Source organism: Scyliorhinus torazame, chromosome 8 (assembly GCF_047496885.1).
Source record: "Scyliorhinus torazame isolate Kashiwa2021f chromosome 8, sScyTor2.1, whole genome shotgun sequence".
In the NCBI taxonomy this organism is placed as follows: Eukaryota; Metazoa; Chordata; class Chondrichthyes; order Carcharhiniformes; family Scyliorhinidae; genus Scyliorhinus; species Scyliorhinus torazame.
The window spans coordinates 166,574,314-166,594,520 of NC_092714.1; positions in this window are offsets into that span (position 1 = coordinate 166,574,314).

A 20,207-nucleotide genomic window follows, 5' to 3' on the forward strand; every position below is an offset into this window, starting at 1 on the left:
CAAAATTAACTATTTTCTGCGAAACATTCATCTTGGAAACAAAGTGATTTTCTCGGCGAGTTAAGCATTTTGAGTAATTTGCCAGTTGATTTCAGTGCGGCTTCCATGAAAATTTATTATTTTTTGCCGAACTTTCATTTTGGAATATAAGTGATTTTCTCGGCGACCTAAGCATTTTGAGTAATTTGCCAGTTGGTTTCAGAGCGGCTTCCATGAAAATTTACTATTTTTTGCCGAACTTTCATTTTGGAATATAAGTGATTTTCTCGGCGAGTTAAGCATTTTGAGTAATTTGCCAGTTGGTCTCAGAGCGGCATGCATCAAAATTAACTATTTTTTGACGAACTTTCATTTTGGAACCAAAGTGATTTTCTCGGCGAGATAAGCATTTTGACTAATTTGCCAGTTGGTTTCAGAGCGGCGTGCATCAAAATTAACTATTTTCTGCCAAACATTCGTCTTGGAAACAAAGTGATTTGCTCGGCGAGTTAAGCATCTTGAGCAATTTGCCGGTAGATTTCAGAGCGGCTTCCATGAAAATTTACTATTTTTTGCCAAACTTTCATTTTGGAATGTAAGTGATTTTCTCGGCGAGTTAAGCATTTTGAGTAATTTGCCAGTTGGTTTCAGAGCGGCTTCCATGAAAATTTACTATTTTTTGACGAACTTTCATTTTGGAATATAAGTGATTTTCTCGGCGAGTTAAGCATTTTGAGTAATAGCCAGTTGGTTTCAGAGCGGCTTGCATCAAAATTAACTATTTTTTGACGAACTTTCACTTTGGAACCAAAGTGATTTTCTCGGCGAGTTAAGCATTTTGACTAATGTGCCGGTTGGTTTCAGAGCGGCGTGCATCAAAATTAACTATTTTCTGCGAAACATTCGTCTTGGAAACAAAGTGATTTGCTCGGCGAGTTAAGCATATTGAGTAATATGCCGGTTGGTTTCAGAGCCGCTTCCATGAAGATTTACTATTTTTTGCCGAACTTTCATTTTGGAATATAAGTGATTTTCTCGGCGAGTTAAGCATTTTGAGTAATATGCCGGTTGGTTTCAGAGCGGCTTCCATGAAAATTTACTATTTTTTGCCGAACTTTCATTTTGGAATATGAGTGATTTTCTCGGCGAGTTAAGAATTTTGAGTAATTTGGCAGTTGGTTTCAGAGCGGCTTCCATGAAAATTTACTATTTTTTGCCAAACTTTCATTTTGGAATGTAAGTGATTTTCTCGGCGAGTTAAGCATTTTGAGTAATTTGCCAGTTGGTTTCAGAGCGGCTTCCATGAAAATTTACTATTTTTTGACGAACTTTCATTTTGGAATATGTGTTTTTCTCGGCGAGGTAAGCATTTTGAGTAATTTGCCAGTTGGTTTCAGAGCGGCTTCCATGAAGATTTACTATTTTTTGCCGAACTTTCATTTTGGAATATAAGTGATTTTCTCGGCGAGTTAAGCATTTTGAGTAATAGCCAGTTGGTTTCAGAGCGGCTTGCATCAAAATTAACTATTTTTTGACGAACATTCATTTTGGAACCAAAGTGATTTTCTCGGCGAGTTAAGCATTTTGACTAATGTGCCGGTTGGTTTCAGAACGGCGTGCATCAAAATTAACTATTTTCTGCGAAACATTCATCTTGGAAACAAAGTGATTTTCTCGGCGAGTTAAGCATTTTGAGTAATTTGCCAGTTGATTTCAGTGCGGCTTCCATGAAAATTTATTATTTTTTGCCGAACTTTCATTTTGGTATATAAGTGATTTTCTCGGCGACCTAAGCATTTTGAGTAATTTGCCAGTTGGTTTCAGAGCGGCTTCCATGAAAATTTACTATTTTTTGCCGAACTTTCATTTTGGAATATAAGTGATTTTCTCGGCGAGTTAAGCATTTTGAGTAATTTGCCAGTTGGTTTCAGAGCGGCTTCCATGAAAATTTACTATTTTTTGCCGAACTTTCATTTTGGAATATAAGTGATTTTCTCGGCGACCTAAGCATTTTGAGTAATTTACCAATTAATTTCAGAGCGGCTTCCATGAAAATTTACTGTCTTTTGACGAACTTTCATTTTGGAACCAAAGTGATTTTCTCGGCGAGTTAAGCATTTTGACTGATGTTCCGGTTGGTCTCAGAGCGGCATGCATCAAAATTAACTATTTTTTGACGAACTTTCATTTTGGAACCAAAGTGATTTTCTCGGCGAGATAAGCATTTTGACTAATTTGCCAGTTGGTTTCAGAGCGGTTTGCATCAAAATTAACTATTTTTTGCCAAACTTTCATTTTGGAATGAATGTGATTTTCTCGGCGAGTTAAGCATTTTGAGTAATATGCCGGTTGGTTTCAGAGCGGCTTCCATGAAAATTTACTATTTTTTGACGAACATTCATTTTGGAACCAAAGTGATTTTATCGGCGAGTTAAGCATTTTGAGTAATGTGCCGGTTGGTTTGAGAGCGGCTTGCATCAAAATGAACTATTTTTTGCCAAACATTCATTTTGGAATGAAAGTGATTTACTCGGCGAGTTAAGCATTTTGACTAATAGCCAGTTGGTTTCAGAGCGGCTTGCGTCAAAATTAACTATTTTTTGCTGAACATTCATTTTGGAACCAAAGAGATTTTCTCGGCGAGTTAAGCATATTTAGTAATATGCCGGTCGGTTTCAGAGCGGCTTCCATGAAAATTTACTATTTTTTGACGAACATTCATTTTGGAACCAAAGTGATTTTCTCGGCGAGTTAAGCATTTTGACTAATTTGCCAGTTGATTTCAGAGCGGTTTGCATCAAAATTAACTATTTTTTGCCAAACTTTCATTTTGGAATGAATGTGATTTTCTCGGCGAGTTAAGCATTTTGAGTAATATGCCGGTTGGTTTCAGAGCGGCTTCCATGAAAATTTACTATTTTTTGACGAACATTCATTTTGGAACCAAAGTGATTTTATCGGCGAGTTAAGCATTTTGAGTAATGTGCCGGTTGGTTTGAGAGCGGCTTGCATCAAAATTAACTATTTTTTGCCAAACATTCATTTTGGAATGAAAGTGATTTACTCGGCGAGTTAAGCATTTTGCCTAATAGCCAGTTGGTTTCAGAGCGGCTTGCATCAAAATTAACTATTTTTTGCTGAACATTCATTTTGGAACCAAAGTGATTTTCTCGGCGAGTTAAGCATATTGAGTAATATGCCGGTTGGTTTCAGAGCGGCTTCCATGAAAATTTACTATTTTTTGACGAACATTCATTTTGGAACCAAAGTGATTTTCTCGGCGAGTTAAGCATTTTGACTAATGTGCCGGTTGGTTTCAGAGCGGCATGCATCATAATTAACTTTTTTTTGACGAACTTTCATTTTGGAACCAAAGTGATTTTCTCGGCGAGTTAAGCATTTTGACTAATTTGCCAGTTGGTTTCAGAGCGGTTTCCATGAAAATATGTTATTTTATGCCGAACTTTCATTTTGGAATATAAGTGATTTTCTCGGCGACCGAAGCATTTTGAGTAATTTGCCAGTTGGTTTCAGAGCGGCTTCCATGTAAATTTACTGTCTTTTGACGAACTTTCATTTTGGAACCAAAGTGATTTTCTCGGCGAGTTAAGCATTTTGACTAAGGTGCCGGTTGGTCTCAGAGCGGCATGCATCAAAATTAACTATTTTTTGACGAACTTTCATTTTGGAACCAAAGTGATTTTCTCGGCGAGATAAGCATTTTGACTAATTTGCCAGTTGGTTTCAGAGCGGTTTGCATCAAAATTAACTATTTTTTGCCAAACTTTCATTTTGGAATGAAAGTGATTTTCTCGGCGAGTTAAGCATTTTGAGTAATATGCCGGTTGGTTTCAGAGCGGCTTCCATGAAAATTTACTATTTTTTGCCAAACTTTCATTTTGGAATGTAAGTGATTTTCTCGGCGAGTTAAGCATTTTGAGTAATTTGCCAGTTGGTTTCAGAGCGGCTTCCATGAAAATTTACTATTTTTTGACGAACTTTCATTTTGGAATTTTAAGTGTTTTTCTCGGCGAGGTAAGCATTTTGAGTAATTTGCCAGTTGGTTTCAGAGCGGCTTCCATGAAGATTTACTATTATTTGTCGAACTTTCATTTTGGAATATAAGTGATTTTCTCGGCGAGTTAAGCATTTTGAGTAATAGCCAGTTGGTTTCAGAGAGGCTTGCATCAAAATTAACTATTTTTTGACGAACTTTCACTTTGGAACCAAAGTGATTTTCTCGGCGAGTTAAGCATTTTGACTAATGTGCCGGTTGGTTTCAGAGCGGCGTGCATCAAAATTAACTATTTTCTGCGAAACATTCGTCTTGGAAACAAAGTGATTTGCTCGGCGAGTTAAGCATCTTGAGTAATTTGCCGGTAGGTTTCAGAGCGGCTTCCATGAAAATTTACTATTTTTTGCCAAACTTTCATTTTGGAATGTAAGTGATTTTCTCGGCGAGTTAAGCATTTTGAGTAATTTGTCAGTTGGTTTCAGAGCGGCTTCCATGAAAATTTACTATATTTTGCCGAAATTTCATTTTGGAACCAAAGTGATTTTCTCTGCGAGTTAAGCATTTTGACTAATTTGCCAGTTGGTTTCAGAGCGGCTTCCATGAAAATTTACTATTTTTTGCCGAACTTTCATTTTGGAATATGAGTGATTTTCTCGGCGAGTTAAGAATTTTGAGTAATTTGGCAGTTGGTTTCAGAGCGGCTTCCAAGAAAATTTACTATTTATTGACGAACTTTCATTTTGGAACCAAAGTGATTTTCTCGGCGAGTTAAGCATATTGAGTAATATGCCGGTTGGTTTCAGAGCCGCTTCCATGAAGATTTACTATTTTTTGCCGAACTTTCATTTTGGAATATAAGTGATTTTCTCGGCGAGTTAAGCATTTTGAGTAATATGCCGGTTGGTTTCAGAGCGGCTTCCATGAAAATTTACTATTTTTTGCCGAACTTTCGTTTTGGAATATGAGTGATTTTCTCGGCGAGTTAAGAATTTTGAGTAATTTGGCAGTTGGTTTCAGAGCGGCTTCCATGAAAATTTACTATTTTTTGCCAAACTTTCATTTTGGAATGTAAGTGATTTTCTCGGCGAGTTAAGCATTTTGAGTAATTTGCCAGTTGGTTTCAGAGCGGCTTCCATGAAAATTTACTATTTTTTGACGAACTTTCATTTTGGAATATGTGTTTTTCTCGGCGAGGTAAGCATTTTGAGTAATTTGCCAGTTGGTTTCAGAGCGGCTTCCATGAAGATTTACTATTTTTTGCCGAACTTTCATTTTGGAATATAAGTGATTTTCTCGGCGAGTTAAGCATTTTGAGTAATAGCCAGTTGGTTTCAGAGCGGCTTGCATCAAAATTAACTATTATTTGACGAACATTCATTTTGGAACCAAAGTGATTTTCTCGGCGAGTTAAGCATTTTGACTAATGTGCCGGTTGGTTTCAGAACGGCGTGCATCAAAATTAACTATTTTCTGCGAAACATTCATCTTGGAAACAAAGTGATTTTCTCGGCGAGTTAAGCATTTTGAGTAATTTGCCAGTTGATTTCAGTGCGGCTTCCATGAAAATTTATTATTTTTTGCCGAACTTTCATTTTGGAATATAAGTGATTTTCTCGGCGACCTAAGCATTTTGAGTAATTTGCCAGTTGGTTTCAGAGCGGCTTCCATGAAAATTTACTATTTTTTGCCGAACTTTCATTTTGGAATATAAGTGATTTTCTCGGCGAGTTAAGCATTTTGAGTAATTTGACAGTTGGTCTCAGAGCGGCATGCATCAAAATTAACTATTTTTTGACGAACTTTCATTTTGGAACCAAAGTGATTTTCTCGGCGAGATAAGCATTTTGACTAATTTGCCAGTTGGTTTCAGAGCGGTTTGCATCAAAATTAACTATTTTTTGCCAAACTTTCATTTTGGAATGAATGTGATTTTCTCGGCGAGTTAAGCATTTTGAGTAATATGCCGGTTGGTTTCAGAGCGGCTTCCATGAAAATTTACTATTATTTGTCGAACTTTCATTTTGGAATATAAGTGATTTTCTCGGCGAGTTAAGCATTTTGAGTAATAGCCAGTTGGTTTCAGAGCGGCTTGCATCAAAATTAACTATTTTTTGACGAACTTTCACTTTGGAACCAAAGTGATTTTCTCGGCGAGTTAAGCATTTTGACTAATGTGCCGGTTGGTTTCAGAGCGGCGTGCATCAAAATTAACTATTTTCTGCGAAACATTCGTCTTGGAAACAAAGTGATTTGCTCGGCGAGTTAAGCATCTTGAGTAATTTGCCGGTAGGTTTCAGAGCGGCTTCCATGAAAATTTACTATTTTTTGCCAAACTTTCATTTTGGAATGTAAGTGATTTTCTCGGCGAGTTAAGCATTTTGAGTAATTTGTCAGTTGGTTTCAGAGCGGCTTCCATGAAAATTTACTATATTTTGCCGAAATTTCATTTTGGAACCAAAGTGATTTTCTCTGCGAGTTAAGCATTTTGACTAATTTGCCAGTTGGTTTCAGAGCGGCTTCCATGAAGATTTACTATTTTTTGCCGAACTTTCATTTTGGAATATAAGTGATTTTCTCGGCGAGTTAAGCATTTTGAGTAATATGCCGGTTGGTTTCAGAGCGGCTTCCATGAAAATTTACTATTTTTTGCCGAACTTTCATTTTGGAATATGAGTGATTTTCTCGGCGAGTTAAGAATTTTGAGTAATTTGGCAGTTGGTTTCAGAGCGGCTTCCAAGAAAATTTACTATTTATTGACGAACTTTCATTTTGGAACCAAAGTGATTTTCTCGGCGAGTTAAGCATATTGAGTAATATGCCGGTTGGTTTCAGAGCCGCTTCCATGAAGATTTACTATTTTTTGCCGAACTTTCATTTTGGAATATAAGTGATTTTCTCGGCGAGTTAAGCATTTTGAGTAATATGCCGGTTGGTTTCAGAGCGGCTTCCATGAAAATTTACTATTTTTTGCCAAACTTTCATTTTGGAATGTAAGTGATTTTCTCGGCGAGTTAAGCATTTTGAGTAATTTGCCAGTTGGTTTCAGAGCGGCTTCCATGAAAATTTACTATTTTTTGACGAACTTTCATTTTGGAATATGTGTTTTTCTCGGCGAGGTAAGCATTTTGAGTAATTTGCCAGTTGGTTTCAGAGCGGCTTCCATGAAGATTTACTATTTTTTGCCGAACTTTCATTTTGGAATATAAGTGATTTTCTCGGCGAGTTAAGCATTTTGAGTAATAGCCAGTTGGTTTCAGAGCGGCTTGCATCAAAATTAACTATTTTTTGACGAACATTCATTTTGGAACCAAAGTGATTTTCTCGGCGAGTTAAGCATTTTGACTAATGTGCCGGTTGGTTTCAGAACGGCGTGCATCAAAATTAACTATTTTCTGCGAAACATTCATCTTGGAAACAAAGTGATTTTCTCGGCGAGTTAAGCATTTTGAGTAATTTGCCAGTTGATTTCAGTGCGGCTTCCATGAAAATTTATTATTTTTTGCCGAACTTTCATTTTGGAATATAAGTGATTTTCTCGGCGACCTAAGCATTTTGAGTAATTTGCCAGTTGGTTTCAGAGCGGCTTCCATGAAAATTTACTATTTTTTGCCGAACTTTCATTTTGGAATATAAGTGATTTTCTCGGCGAGTTAAGCATTTTGAGTAATTTGCCAGTTGGTCTCAGAGCGGCATGCATCAAAATTAACTATTTTTTGACGAACTTTCATTTTGGAACCAAAGTGATTTTCTCGGCGAGATAAGCATTTTGACTAATTTGCCAGTTGGTTTCAGAGCGGTTTGCATCAAAATTAACTATTTTTTGCCAAACTTTCATTTTGGAATGAATGTGATTTTCTCGGCGAGTTAAGCATTTTGAGTAATTTGCCAGTTGGTCTCAGAGCGGCATGCATCAAAATTAACTATTTTTTGACGAACTTTCATTTTGGAACCAAAGTGATTTTCTCGGCGAGATAAGCATTTTGACTAATTTGCCAGTTGGTTTCAGAGCGGTTTGCATCAAAATTAACTATTTTTTGCCAAACTTTCATTTTGGAATGAATGTGATTTTCTCGGCGAGTTAAGCATTTTGAGTAATATGCCGGTTGGTTTCAGAGCGGCTTCCATGAAAATTTACTATTTTTTGACGAACATTCATTTTGGAACCAAAGTGATTTTATCGGCGAGTTAAGCATTTTGAGTAATGTGCCGGTTGGTTTGAGAGCGGCTTGCATCAAAATGAACTATTTTTTGCCAAACATTCATTTTGGAATGAAAGTGATTTACTCGGCGAGTTTAGCATTTTGACTAATAGCCAGTTGGTTTCAGAGCGGCTTGCATCAAAATTAACTATTTTTTGCTGAACATTCATTTTGGAACCAAAGTGATTTTCTCGGCGAGTTAAGCATATTGAGTAATATGCCGGTCGGTTTCAGAGCGGCTTCCATGAAAATGTACTATTTTTTGACGAACATTCATTTTGGAACCAAAGTGATTTTCTCGGCGAGTTAAGCATTTTGACTAATTTGCCAGTTGATTTCAGAGCGGTTTGCATCAAAATTAACTATTTTTTGCCAAACTTTCATTTTGGAATGAATGTGATTTTCTCGGCGAGTTAAGCATTTTGAGTAATATGCCGGTTGGTTTCAGAGCGGCTTCCATGAAAATTTACTATTTTTTGACGAACATTCATTTTGGAACCAAAGTGATTTTATCGGCGAGTTAAGCATTTTGAGTAATGTGCCGGTTGGTTTGAGAGCGGCTTGCATCAAAATTAACTATTTTTTGCCAAACATTCATTTTGGAATGAAAGTGATTTACTCGGCGAGTTAAGCATTTTGACTAATAGCCAGTTGGTTTCAGAGCGGCTTGCATCAAAATTAACTATTTTTTGCTGAACATTCATTTTGGAACCAAAGTGATTTTCTCGGCGAGTTAAGCATATTGAGTAATATGCCGGTTGGTTTGAGAGCGGCTTCCATGAAAATTTACTATTTTTTGACGAACATTCATTTTGGAACCAAAGTGATTTTCTCGGCGAGTTAAGCATTTTGACTAATGTGCCGGTTGGTTTCAGAGCGGCATGCATCATAATTAACTTTTTTTTGACGAACTTTCATTTTGGAACCAAAGTGATTTTCTCGGCGAGTTAAGCATTTTGACTAATTTGCCAGTTGGTTTCAGAGCGGTTTCCATGAAAATATATTATTTTATGCCGAACTTTCATTTTGGAATATAAGTGATTTTCTCGGCGACCGAAGCATTTTGAGTAATTTGCCAGTTGGTTTCAGAGCGGCTTCCATGTAAATTTACTGTCTTTTGACGAACTTTCATTTTGGAACCAAAGTGATTTTCTCGGCGAGTTAAGCATTTTGACTAATGTGCCGGTTGGTCTCAGAGCGGCATGCATCAAAATTAACTATTTTTCGACGAACTTTCATTTTGGAACCAAAGTGATTTTCTCGGCGAGATAAGCATTTTGACTAATTTGCCAGTTGGTTTCAGAGCGGTTTGCATCAAAATTAACTATTTTTTGCCAAACTTTCATTTTGGAATGAAAGTGATTTTCTCGGCGAGTTAAGCATTTTGAGTAATATGCCGGTTGGTTTCAGAGCGGCTTGCATCAAAATTAACTATTTTTTGCTGAACATTCATTTTGGAAGCAAAGTGATTTTCTCGGCGAGTTAAGCATATTGAGTAATATGCCGGTTGGTTTCAGAGCGGCTTCCATCAAAATTTACTATTTTTTGACGAACATTCATTTTGGAACCAAAGTGATTTTATCGGCGAGTTAAGCATTTTGAGTAATGTGCCGGTTGGTTTGAGAGCGGCTTGCATCAAAATTAACTATTTTTTGCCAAACATTCATTTTGGAATGAAAGTGATTTACTCGGCGAGTTAAGCATTTTGACTAATAGCCAGTTGGTTTCAGAGCGGCTTGCATCAAAATTAACTATTTTTTGCTGAACATTCATTTTGGAACCAAAGTGATTTTCTCGGCGAGTTAAGCATATTGAGTAATATGCCGGTTGGTTTCAGAGCGGCTTCCATGAAAATTTACTATTTTTTGACGAACATTCATTTTGGAACCAAAGTGATTTTCTCGGCGAGTTAAGCATTTTGACTAATGTGCCGGTTGGTTTCAGAGCGGCATGCATCATAATTAACTTTTTTTTGACGAACTTTCATTTTGGAACCAAAGTGATTTTCTCGGCGAGTTAAGCATTTTGACTAATTTGCCAGTTGGTTTCAGAGCGGTTTCCATGAAAATATATTATTTTATGCCGAACTTTCATTTTGGAATATAAGTGATTTTCTCGGCGACCGAAGCATTTTGAGTAATTTGCCAGTTGGTTTCAGAGCGGCTTCCATGTAAATTTACTGTCTTTTGACGAACTTTCATTTTGGAACCAAAGTGATTTTCTCGGCGAGTTAAGCATTTTGACTAATGTGCCGGTTGGTCTCAGAGCGGCATGCATCAAAATTAACTATTTTTTGACGAACTTTCATTTTGGAACCAAAGTGATTTTCTCGGCGAGATAAGCATTTTGACTAATTTGCCAGTTGGTTTCAGAGCGGTTTGCATCAAAATTAACTATTTTTTGCCAAACTTTCATTTTGGAATGAAAGTGATTTGCTCGGCGAGTTAAGCATCTTGAGTAATTTGCCGGTAGGTTTCAGAGCGGCTTCCATGAAAATTTACTATTTTTTGCCAAACTTTCACTTTGGAATGTAAGTGATTTTCTCGGCGAGTTAAGCATTTTGAGTAATTTGTCAGTTGGTTTCAGAGCGGCTTCCATGAAAATTTACTATATTTTGTCGAAATTTCATTTTGGAACCAAAGTGATTTTCTCTGCGAGTTAAGCATTTTGACTAATTTGCCAGTTGGTTTCAGAGCGGCTTCCATGAAGATTTACTATATTTTGCCGAACTTTCATTTTGGAATATAAGTGATTTTCTCGGCGAGTTAAGCATTTTGAGTAATATGCCGGTTGGTTTCAGAGCGGCTTCCATGAAAATTTACTATTTTTTGCCGAACTTTCATTTTGGAATATGAGTGATTTTCTCGGCGAGTTAAGAATTTTGAGTAATTTGGCAGTTGGTTTCAGAGCGGCTTCCAAGAAAATTTACTATTTATTGACGAACTTTCATTTTGGAACCAAAGTGATTTTCTCGGCGAGTTAAGCATATTGAGGAATATGCCGGTTGGTTTCAGAGCCGCTTCCATGAAGATTTACTATTTTTTGCCGAACTTTCATTTTGGAATATAAGTGATTTTCTCGGCGAGTTAAGCATTTTGAGTAATATGCCGGTTGGTTTCAGAGCGGCTTCCATGAAAATTTACTATTTTTTGCCGAACTTTCATTTTGGAATATGAGTGATTTTCTCGGCGAGTTAAGAATTTTGAGTAATTTGGCAGTTGGTTTCAGAGCGGCTTCCATGAAAATTTACTATTTTTTGCCAAACTTTCATTTTGGAATGTAAGTGATTTTCTCGGCGAGTTAAGCATTTTGAGTAATTTGCCAGTTGGTTTCAGAGCGGCTTCCATGAAAATTTACTATTTTTTGACGAACTTTCATTTTGGAATATGTGTTTTTCTCGGCGAGATAAGCATTTTGAGTAATTTGCCAGTTGGTTTCAGAGCGGCTTCCATGAAGATTTACTATTTTTTGCCGAACTTTCATTTTGGAATATAAGTGATTTTCTCGGCGAGTTAAGCATTTTGAGTAATAGCCAGTTGGTTTCAGAGCGGCTTGCATCAAAATTAACTATTTTTTGACGAACATTCATTTTGGAACCAAAGTGATTTTCTCGGCGAGTTAAGCATTTTGACTAATGTGCCGGTTGGTTTCAGAACGGCGTGCATCAAAATTAACTATTTTCTGCGAAACATTCATCTTGGAAACAAAGTGATTTTCTCGGCGAGTTAAGCATTTTGAGTAATTTGCCAGTTGATTTCAGTGCGGCTTCCATGAAAATTTATTATTTTTTGCCGAACTTTCATTTTGGAATATAAGTGATTTTCTCGGCGACCTAAGCATTTTGAGTAATTTGCCAGTTGGTTTCAGAGCGGCTTCCATGAAAATTTACTATTTTTTGCCGAACTTTCATTTTGGAATATAAGTGATTTTCTCGGCGAGTTAAGCATTTTGAGTAATTTGCCAGTTGGTTTCAGAGCGGCTTCCATGAAAATTTACTATTTTTTGCCGAACTTTCATTTTGGAATATAAGTGATTTTCTCGGCGACCTAAGCATTTTGAGTAATTTACCAATTAATTTCAGAGCGGCTTCCATGAAAATTTACTGTCTTTTGACGAACTTTCATTTTGGAACCAAAGTGATTTTCTCGGCGAGATAAGCATTTTGACTAATTTGCCAGTTGGTTTCAGAGCGGTTTGCATCAAAATTAACTATTTTTTGCCAAACTTTCATTTTGGAATGAATGTGATTTTCTCGGCGAGTTAAGCATTTTGAGTAATATGCCGGTTGGTTTCAGAGCGGCTTCCATGTAAATTTACTGTCTTTTGACGAACTTTCATTTTGGAACCAAAGTGATTTTCTCGGCGAGTTAAGCATTTTGACTAATGTGCCGGTTGGTCTCAGAGCGGCATGCATCAAAATTAACTATTTTTTGACGAACTTTCATTTTGGAACCAAAGTGATTTTCCCGGCGAGATAAGCATTTTGACTAATTTGCCAGTTGGTTTCAGAGCGGTTTGCATCAAAATTAACTATTTTTTGCCAAACTTTCATTTTGGAATGAATGTGATTTTCTCGGCGAGTTAAGCATTTTGAGTAATATGCCGGTTGGTTTCAGAGCGGCTTCCATGAAAATTTACTATTTTTTGACGAACATTCATTTTGGAACCAAAGTGATTTTATCGGCGAGTTAAGCATTTTGAGTAATGTGCCGGTTGGTTTGAGAGCGGCTTGCATCAAAATGAACTATTTTTTGCCAAACATTCATTTTGGAATGATAGTGATTTACTCGGCGAGTTAAGCATTTTGACTAATAGCCAGTTGGTTTCAGAGCGGCTTGCATCAAAATTAACTATTTTTTGCTGAACATTCATTTTGGAACCAAAGTGATTTTCTCGGCGAGTTAAGCATATTGAGTAATATGCCGGTCGGTTTCAGAGCGGCTTCCATGAAAATTTACTATTTTTTGACGAACATTCATTTTGGAACCAAAGTGATTTTCTCGGCGAGTTAAGCATTTTGACTAATTTGCCAGTTGATTTCAGAGCGGTTTGCATCAAAATTAACTATTTTTTGCCAAACTTTCATTTTGGAATGAATGTGATTTTCTCGGCGAGTTAAGCATTTTGAGTAATATGCCGGTTGGTTTCAGAGCGGCTTCCATGAAAATTTACTATTTTTTGACGAACATTCATTTTGGAACCAAAGTGATTTTATCGGCGAGTTAAGCATTTTGACTAATTTGCCAGTTGGTTTCAGAGCGGTTTCCATGAAAATATATTATTTTATGCCGAACTTTCATTTTGGAATATAAGTGATTTTCTCGGCGACCGAAGCATTTTGAGTAATTTGCCAGTTGGTTTCAGAGCGGCTTCCATGTAAATTTACTGTCTTTTGACGAACTTTCATTTTGGAACCAAAGTGATTTTCTCGGCGAGTTAAGCATTTTGACTAATGTGCCGGTTGGTTTCAGAACGGCGTGCATCAAAATTAACTATTTTCTGCGAAACATTCATCTTGGAAACAAAGTGATTTTCTCGGCGAGTTAAGCATTTTGAGTAATTTGCCAGTTGATTTCAGTGCGGCTTCCATGAAAATTTATTATTTTTTGCCGAACTTTCATTTTGGAATATAAGTGATTTTCTCGGCGACCTAAGCATTTTGAGTAATTTGCCAGTTGGTTTCAGAGCGGCTTCCATGAAAATTTACTATTTTTTGCCGAACTTTCATTTTGGAATATAAGTGATTTTCTCGGCGAGTTAAGCATTTTGAGTAATTTGCCAGTTGGTTTCAGAGCGGCTTCCATGAAAATTTACTATTTTTTGCCGAACTTTCATTTTGGAATATAAGTGATTTTCTCGGCGACCTAAGCATTTTGAGTAATTTACCAATTAATTTCAGAGCGGCTTCCATGAAAATTTACTGTCTTTTGACGAACTTTCATTTTGGAACCAAAGTGATTTTCTCGGCGAGATAAGCATTTTGACTAATTTGCCAGTTGGTTTCAGAGCGGTTTGCATCAAAATTAACTATTTTTTGCCAAACTTTCATTTTGGAATGAATGTGATTTTCTCGGCGAGTTAAGCATTTTGAGTAATATGCCGGTTGGTTTCAGAGCGGCTTCCATGTAAATTTACTGTCTTTTGACGAACTTTCATTTTGGAACCAAAGTGATTTTCTCGGCGAGTTAAGCATTTTGACTAATGTGCCGGTTGGTCTCAGAGCGGCATGCATCAAAATTAACTATTTTTTGACGAACTTTCATTTTGGAACCAAAGTGATTTTCCCGGCGAGATAAGCATTTTGACTAATTTGCCAGTTGGTTTCAGAGCGGTTTGCATCAAAATTAACTATTTTTTGCCAAACTTTCATTTTGGAATGAATGTGATTTTCTCGGCGAGTTAAGCATTTTGAGTAATATGCCGGTTGGTTTCAGAGCGGCTTCCATGAAAATTTACTATTTTTTGACGAACATTCATTTTGGAACCAAAGTGATTTTATCGGCGAGTTAAGCATTTTGAGTAATGTGCCGGTTGGTTTGAGAGCGGCTTGCATCAAAATTAACTATTTTTTGCCAAACATTCATTTTGGAATGAAAGTGATTTACTCGGCGAGTTAAGCATTTTGACTAATAGCCAGTTGGTTTCAGAGCGGCTTGCATCAAAATTAACTATTTTTTGCTGAACATTCATTTTGGAACCAAAGTGATTTTCTCGGCGAGTTAAGCATATTGAGTAATATGCCGGTTGGTTTGAGAGCGGCTTCCATGAAAATTTACTATTTTTTGACGAACATTCATTTTGGAACCAAAGTGATTTTCTCGGCGAGTTAAGCATTTTGACTAATGTGCCGGTTGGTTTCAGAGCGGCATGCATCATAATTAACTTTTTTTTGACGAACTTTCATTTTGGAACCAAAGTGATTTTCTCGGCGAGTTAAGCATTTTGACTAATTTGCCAGTTGGTTTCAGAGCGGTTTCCATGAAAATATATTATTTTATGCCGAACTTTCATTTTGGAATATAAGTGATTTTCTCGGCGACCGAAGCATTTTGAGTAATTTGCCAGTTGGTTTCAGAGCGGCTTCCATGTAAATTTACTGTCTTTTGACGAACTTTCATTTTGGAACCAAAGTGATTTTCTCGGCGAGTTAAGCATTTTGACTAATGTGCCGGTTGGTCTCAGAGCGGCATGCATCAAAATTAACTATTTTTCGACGAACTTTCATTTTGGAACCAAAGTGATTTTCTCGGCGAGATAAGCATTTTGACTAATTTGCCAGTTGGTTTCAGAGCGGTTTGCATCAAAATTAACTATTTTTTGCCAAACTTTCATTTTGGAATGAAAGTGATTTTCTCGGCGAGTTAAGCATTTTGAGTAATATGCCGGTTGGTTTCAGAGCGGCTTGCATCAAAATTAACTATTTTTTGCTGAACATTCATTTTGGAAGCAAAGTGATTTTCTCGGCGAGTTAAGCATATTGAGTAATATGCCGGTTGGTTTCAGAGCGGCTTCCATCAAAATTTACTATTTTTTGACGAACATTCATTTTGGAACCAAAGTGATTTTATCGGCGAGTTAAGCATTTTGAGTAATGTGCCGGTTGGTTTGAGAGCGGCTTGCATCAAAATTAACTATTTTTTGCCAAACATTCATTTTGGAATGAAAGTGATTTACTCGGCGAGTTAAGCATTTTGACTAATAGCCAGTTGGTTTCAGAGCGGCTTGCATCAAAATTAACTATTTTTTGCTGAACATTCATTTTGGAACCAAAGTGATTTTCTCGGCGAGTTAAGCATATTGAGTAATATGCCGGTTGGTTTCAGAGCGGCTTCCATGAAAATTTACTATTTTTTGACGAACATTCATTTTGGAACCAAAGTGATTTTCTCGGCGAGTTAAGCATTTTGACTAATGTGCCGGTTGGTTTCAGAGCGGCATGCATCATAATTAACTTTTTTTTGACGAACTTTCATTTTGGAACCAAAGTGATTTTCTCGGCGAGTTAAGCATTTTGACTAATTTGCCAGTTGGTTTCAGAGCGGTTTCCATGAAAATATATTATTTTATGCCGAACTTTCATTTTGGAATATAAGTGATTTTCTCGGCGACCGAAGCATTTTGAGTAATTTGCCAGTTGGTTTCAGAGCGGCTTCCATGTAAATTTACTGTCTTTTGACGAACTTTCATTTTGGAACCAAAGTGATTTTCTCGGCGAGTTAAGCATTTTGACTAATGTGCCGGTTGGTCTCAGAGCGGCATGCATCAAAATTAACTATTTTTTGACGAACTTTCATTTTGGAACCAAAGTGATTTTCTCGGCGAGATAAGCATTTTGACTAATTTGCCAGTTGGTTTCAGAGCGGTTTGCATCAAAATTAACTATTTTTTGCCAAACTTTCATTTTGGAATGAAAGTGATTTGCTCGGCGAGTTAAGCATCTTGAGTAATTTGCCGGTAGGTTTCAGAGCGGCTTCCATGAAAATTTACTATTTTTTGCCAAACTTTCACTTTGGAATGTAAGTGATTTTCTCGGCGAGTTAAGCATTTTGAGTAATTTGTCAGTTGGTTTCAGAGCGGCTTCCATGAAAATTTACTATATTTTGTCGAAATTTCATTTTGGAACCAAAGTGATTTTCTCTGCGAGTTAAGCATTTTGACTAATTTGCCAGTTGGTTTCAGAGCGGCTTCCATGAAGATTTACTATATTTTGCCGAACTTTCATTTTGGAATATAAGTGATTTTCTCGGCGAGTTAAGCATTTTGAGTAATATGCCGGTTGGTTTCAGAGCGGCTTCCATGAAAATTTACTATTTTTTGCCGAACTTTCATTTTGGAATATGAGTGATTTTCTCGGCGAGTTAAGAATTTTGAGTAATTTGGCAGTTGGTTTCAGAGCGGCTTCCAAGAAAATTTACTATTTATTGACGAACTTTCATTTTGGAACCAAAGTGATTTTCTCGGCGAGTTAAGCATATTGAGGAATATGCCGGTTGGTTTCAGAGCCGCTTCCATGAAGATTTACTATTTTTTGCCGAACTTTCATTTTGGAATATAAGTGATTTTCTCGGCGAGTTAAGCATTTTGAGTAATATGCCGGTTGGTTTCAGAGCGGCTTCCATGAAAATTTACTATTTTTTGCCGAACTTTCATTTTGGAATATGAGTGATTTTCTCGGCGAGTTAAGAATTTTGAGTAATTTGGCAGTTGGTTTCAGAGCGGCTTCCATGAAAATTTACTATTTTTTGCCAAACTTTCATTTTGGAATGTAAGTGATTTTCTCGGCGAGTTAAGCATTTTGAGTAATTTGCCAGTTGGTTTCAGAGCGGCTTCCATGAAAATTTACTATTTTTTGACGAACTTTCATTTTGGAATATGTGTTTTTCTCGGCGAGATAAGCATTTTGAGTAATTTGCCAGTTGGTTTCAGAGCGGCTTCCATGAAGATTTACTATTTTTTGCCGAACTTTCATTTTGGAATATAAGTGATTTTCTCGGCGAGTTAAGCATTTTGAGTAATAGCCAGTTGGTTTCAGAGCGGCTTGCATCAAAATTAACTATTTTTTGACGAACATTCATTTTGGAACCAAAGTGATTTTCTCGGCGAGTTAAGCATTTTGACTAATGTGCCGGTTGGTTTCAGAACGGCGTGCATCAAAATTAACTATTTTCTGCGAAACATTCATCTTGGAAACAAAGTGATTTTCTCGGCGAGTTAAGCATTTTGAGTAATTTGCCAGTTGATTTCAGTGCGGCTTCCATGAAAATTTATTATTTTTTGCCGAACTTTCATTTTGGAATATAAGTGATTTTCTCGGCGACCTAAGCATTTTGAGTAATTTGCCAGTTGGTTTCAGAGCGGCTTCCATGAAAATTTACTATTTTTTGCCGAACTTTCATTTTGGAATATAAGTGATTTTCTCGGCGAGTTAAGCATTTTGAGTAATTTGCCAGTTGGTTTCAGAGCGGCTTGCATCAAAATTAACTATTTTTTGCCGAACTTTCATTTTGGAATATAAGTGATTTTCTCGGCGACCTAAGCATTTTGAGTAATTTACCAATTAATTTCAGAGCGGCTTCCATGAAAATTTACTGTCTTTTGACGAACTTTCATTTTGGAACCAAAGTGATTTTCTCGGCGAGATAAGCATTTTGACTAATTTGCCAGTTGGTTTCAGAGCGGTTTGCATCAAAATTAACTATTTTTTGCCAAACTTTCATTTTGGAATGAATGTGATTTTCTCGGCGAGTTAAGCATTTTGAGTAATATGCCGGTTGGTTTCAGAGCGGCTTCCATGTAAATTTACTGTCTTTTGACGAACTTTCATTTTGGAACCAAAGTGATTTTCTCGGCGAGTTAAGCATTTTGACTAATGTGCCGGTTGGTCTCAGAGCGGCATGCATCAAAATTAACTATTTTTTGACGAACTTTCATTTTGGAACCAAAGTGATTTTCCCGGCGAGATAAGCATTTTGACTAATTTGCCAGTTGGTTTCAGAGCGGTTTGCATCAAAATTAACTATTTTTTGCCAAACTTTCATTTTGGAATGAATGTGATTTTCTCGGCGAGTTAAGCATTTTGAGTAATATGCCGGTTGGTTTCAGAGCGGCTTCCATGAAAATTTACTATTTTTTGACGAACATTCATTTTGGAACCAAAGTGATTTTATCGGCGAGTTAAGCATTTTGAGTAATGTGCCGGTTGGTTTGAGAGCGGCTTGCATCAAAATTAACTATTTTTTGCCAAACATTCATTTTGGAATGAAAGTGATTTACTCGGCGAGTTAAGCATTTTGACTAATAGCCAGTTGGTTTCAGAGCGGCTTGCATCAAAATTAACTATTTTTTGCTGAACATTCATTTTGGAACCAAAGTGATTTTCTCGGCGAGTTAAGCATATTGAGTAATATGCCGGTTGGTTTCAGAGCGGCTTCCATGAAAATTTACTATTTTTTGACGAACATTCATTTTGGAACCAAAGTGATTTTCTCGGCGAGTTAAGCATTTTGACTAATGTGCCGGTTGGTTTCAGAGCGGCATGCATCATAATTAACTTTTTTTTGACGAACTTTCATTTTGGAACCAAAGTGATTTTCTCGGCGAGTTAAGCATTTTGACTAATTTGCCAGTTGGTTTCAGAGCGGTTTCCATGAAAATATATTATTTTATGCCGAACTTTCATTTTGGAATATAAGTGATTTTCTCGGCGACCGAAGCATTTTGAGTAATTTGCCAGTTGGTTTCAGAGCGGCTTCCATGTAAATTTACTGTCTTTTGACGAACTTTCATTTTGGAACCAAAGTGATTTTCTCGGCGAGTTAAGCATTTTGACTAATGTGCCGGTTGGTCTCAGAGCGGCATGCATCAAAATTAACTATTTTTTGACGAACTTTCATTTTGGAACCAAAGTGATTTTCTCGGCGAGATAAGCATTTTGACTAATTTGCCAGTTGGTTTCAGAGCGGTTTGCATCAAAATTAACTATTTTTTGCCAAACTTTCATTTTGGAATGAAAGTGATTTGCTCGGCGAGTTAAGCATCTTGAGTAATTTGCCGGTAGGTTTCAGAGCGGCTTCCATGAAAATTTACTATTTTTTGCCAAACTTTCACTTTGGAATGTAAGTGATTTTCTCGGCGAGTTAAGCATTTTGAGTAATTTGTCAGTTGGTTTCAGAGCGGCTTCCATGAAAATTTACTATATTTTGTCGAAATTTCATTTTGGAACCAAAGTGATTTTCTCTGCGAGTTAAGCATTTTGACTAATTTGCCAGTTGGTTTCAGAGCGGCTTCCATGAAGATTTACTATATTTTGCCGAACTTTCATTTTGGAATATAAGTGATTTTCTCGGCGAGTTAAGCATTTTGAGTAATATGCCGGTTGGTTTCAGAGCGGCTTCCATGAAAATTTACTATTTTTTGCCGAACTTTCATTTTGGAATATGAGTGATTTTCTCGGCGAGTTAAGAATTTTGAGTAATTTGGCAGTTGGTTTCAGAGCGGCTTCCAAGAAAATTTAC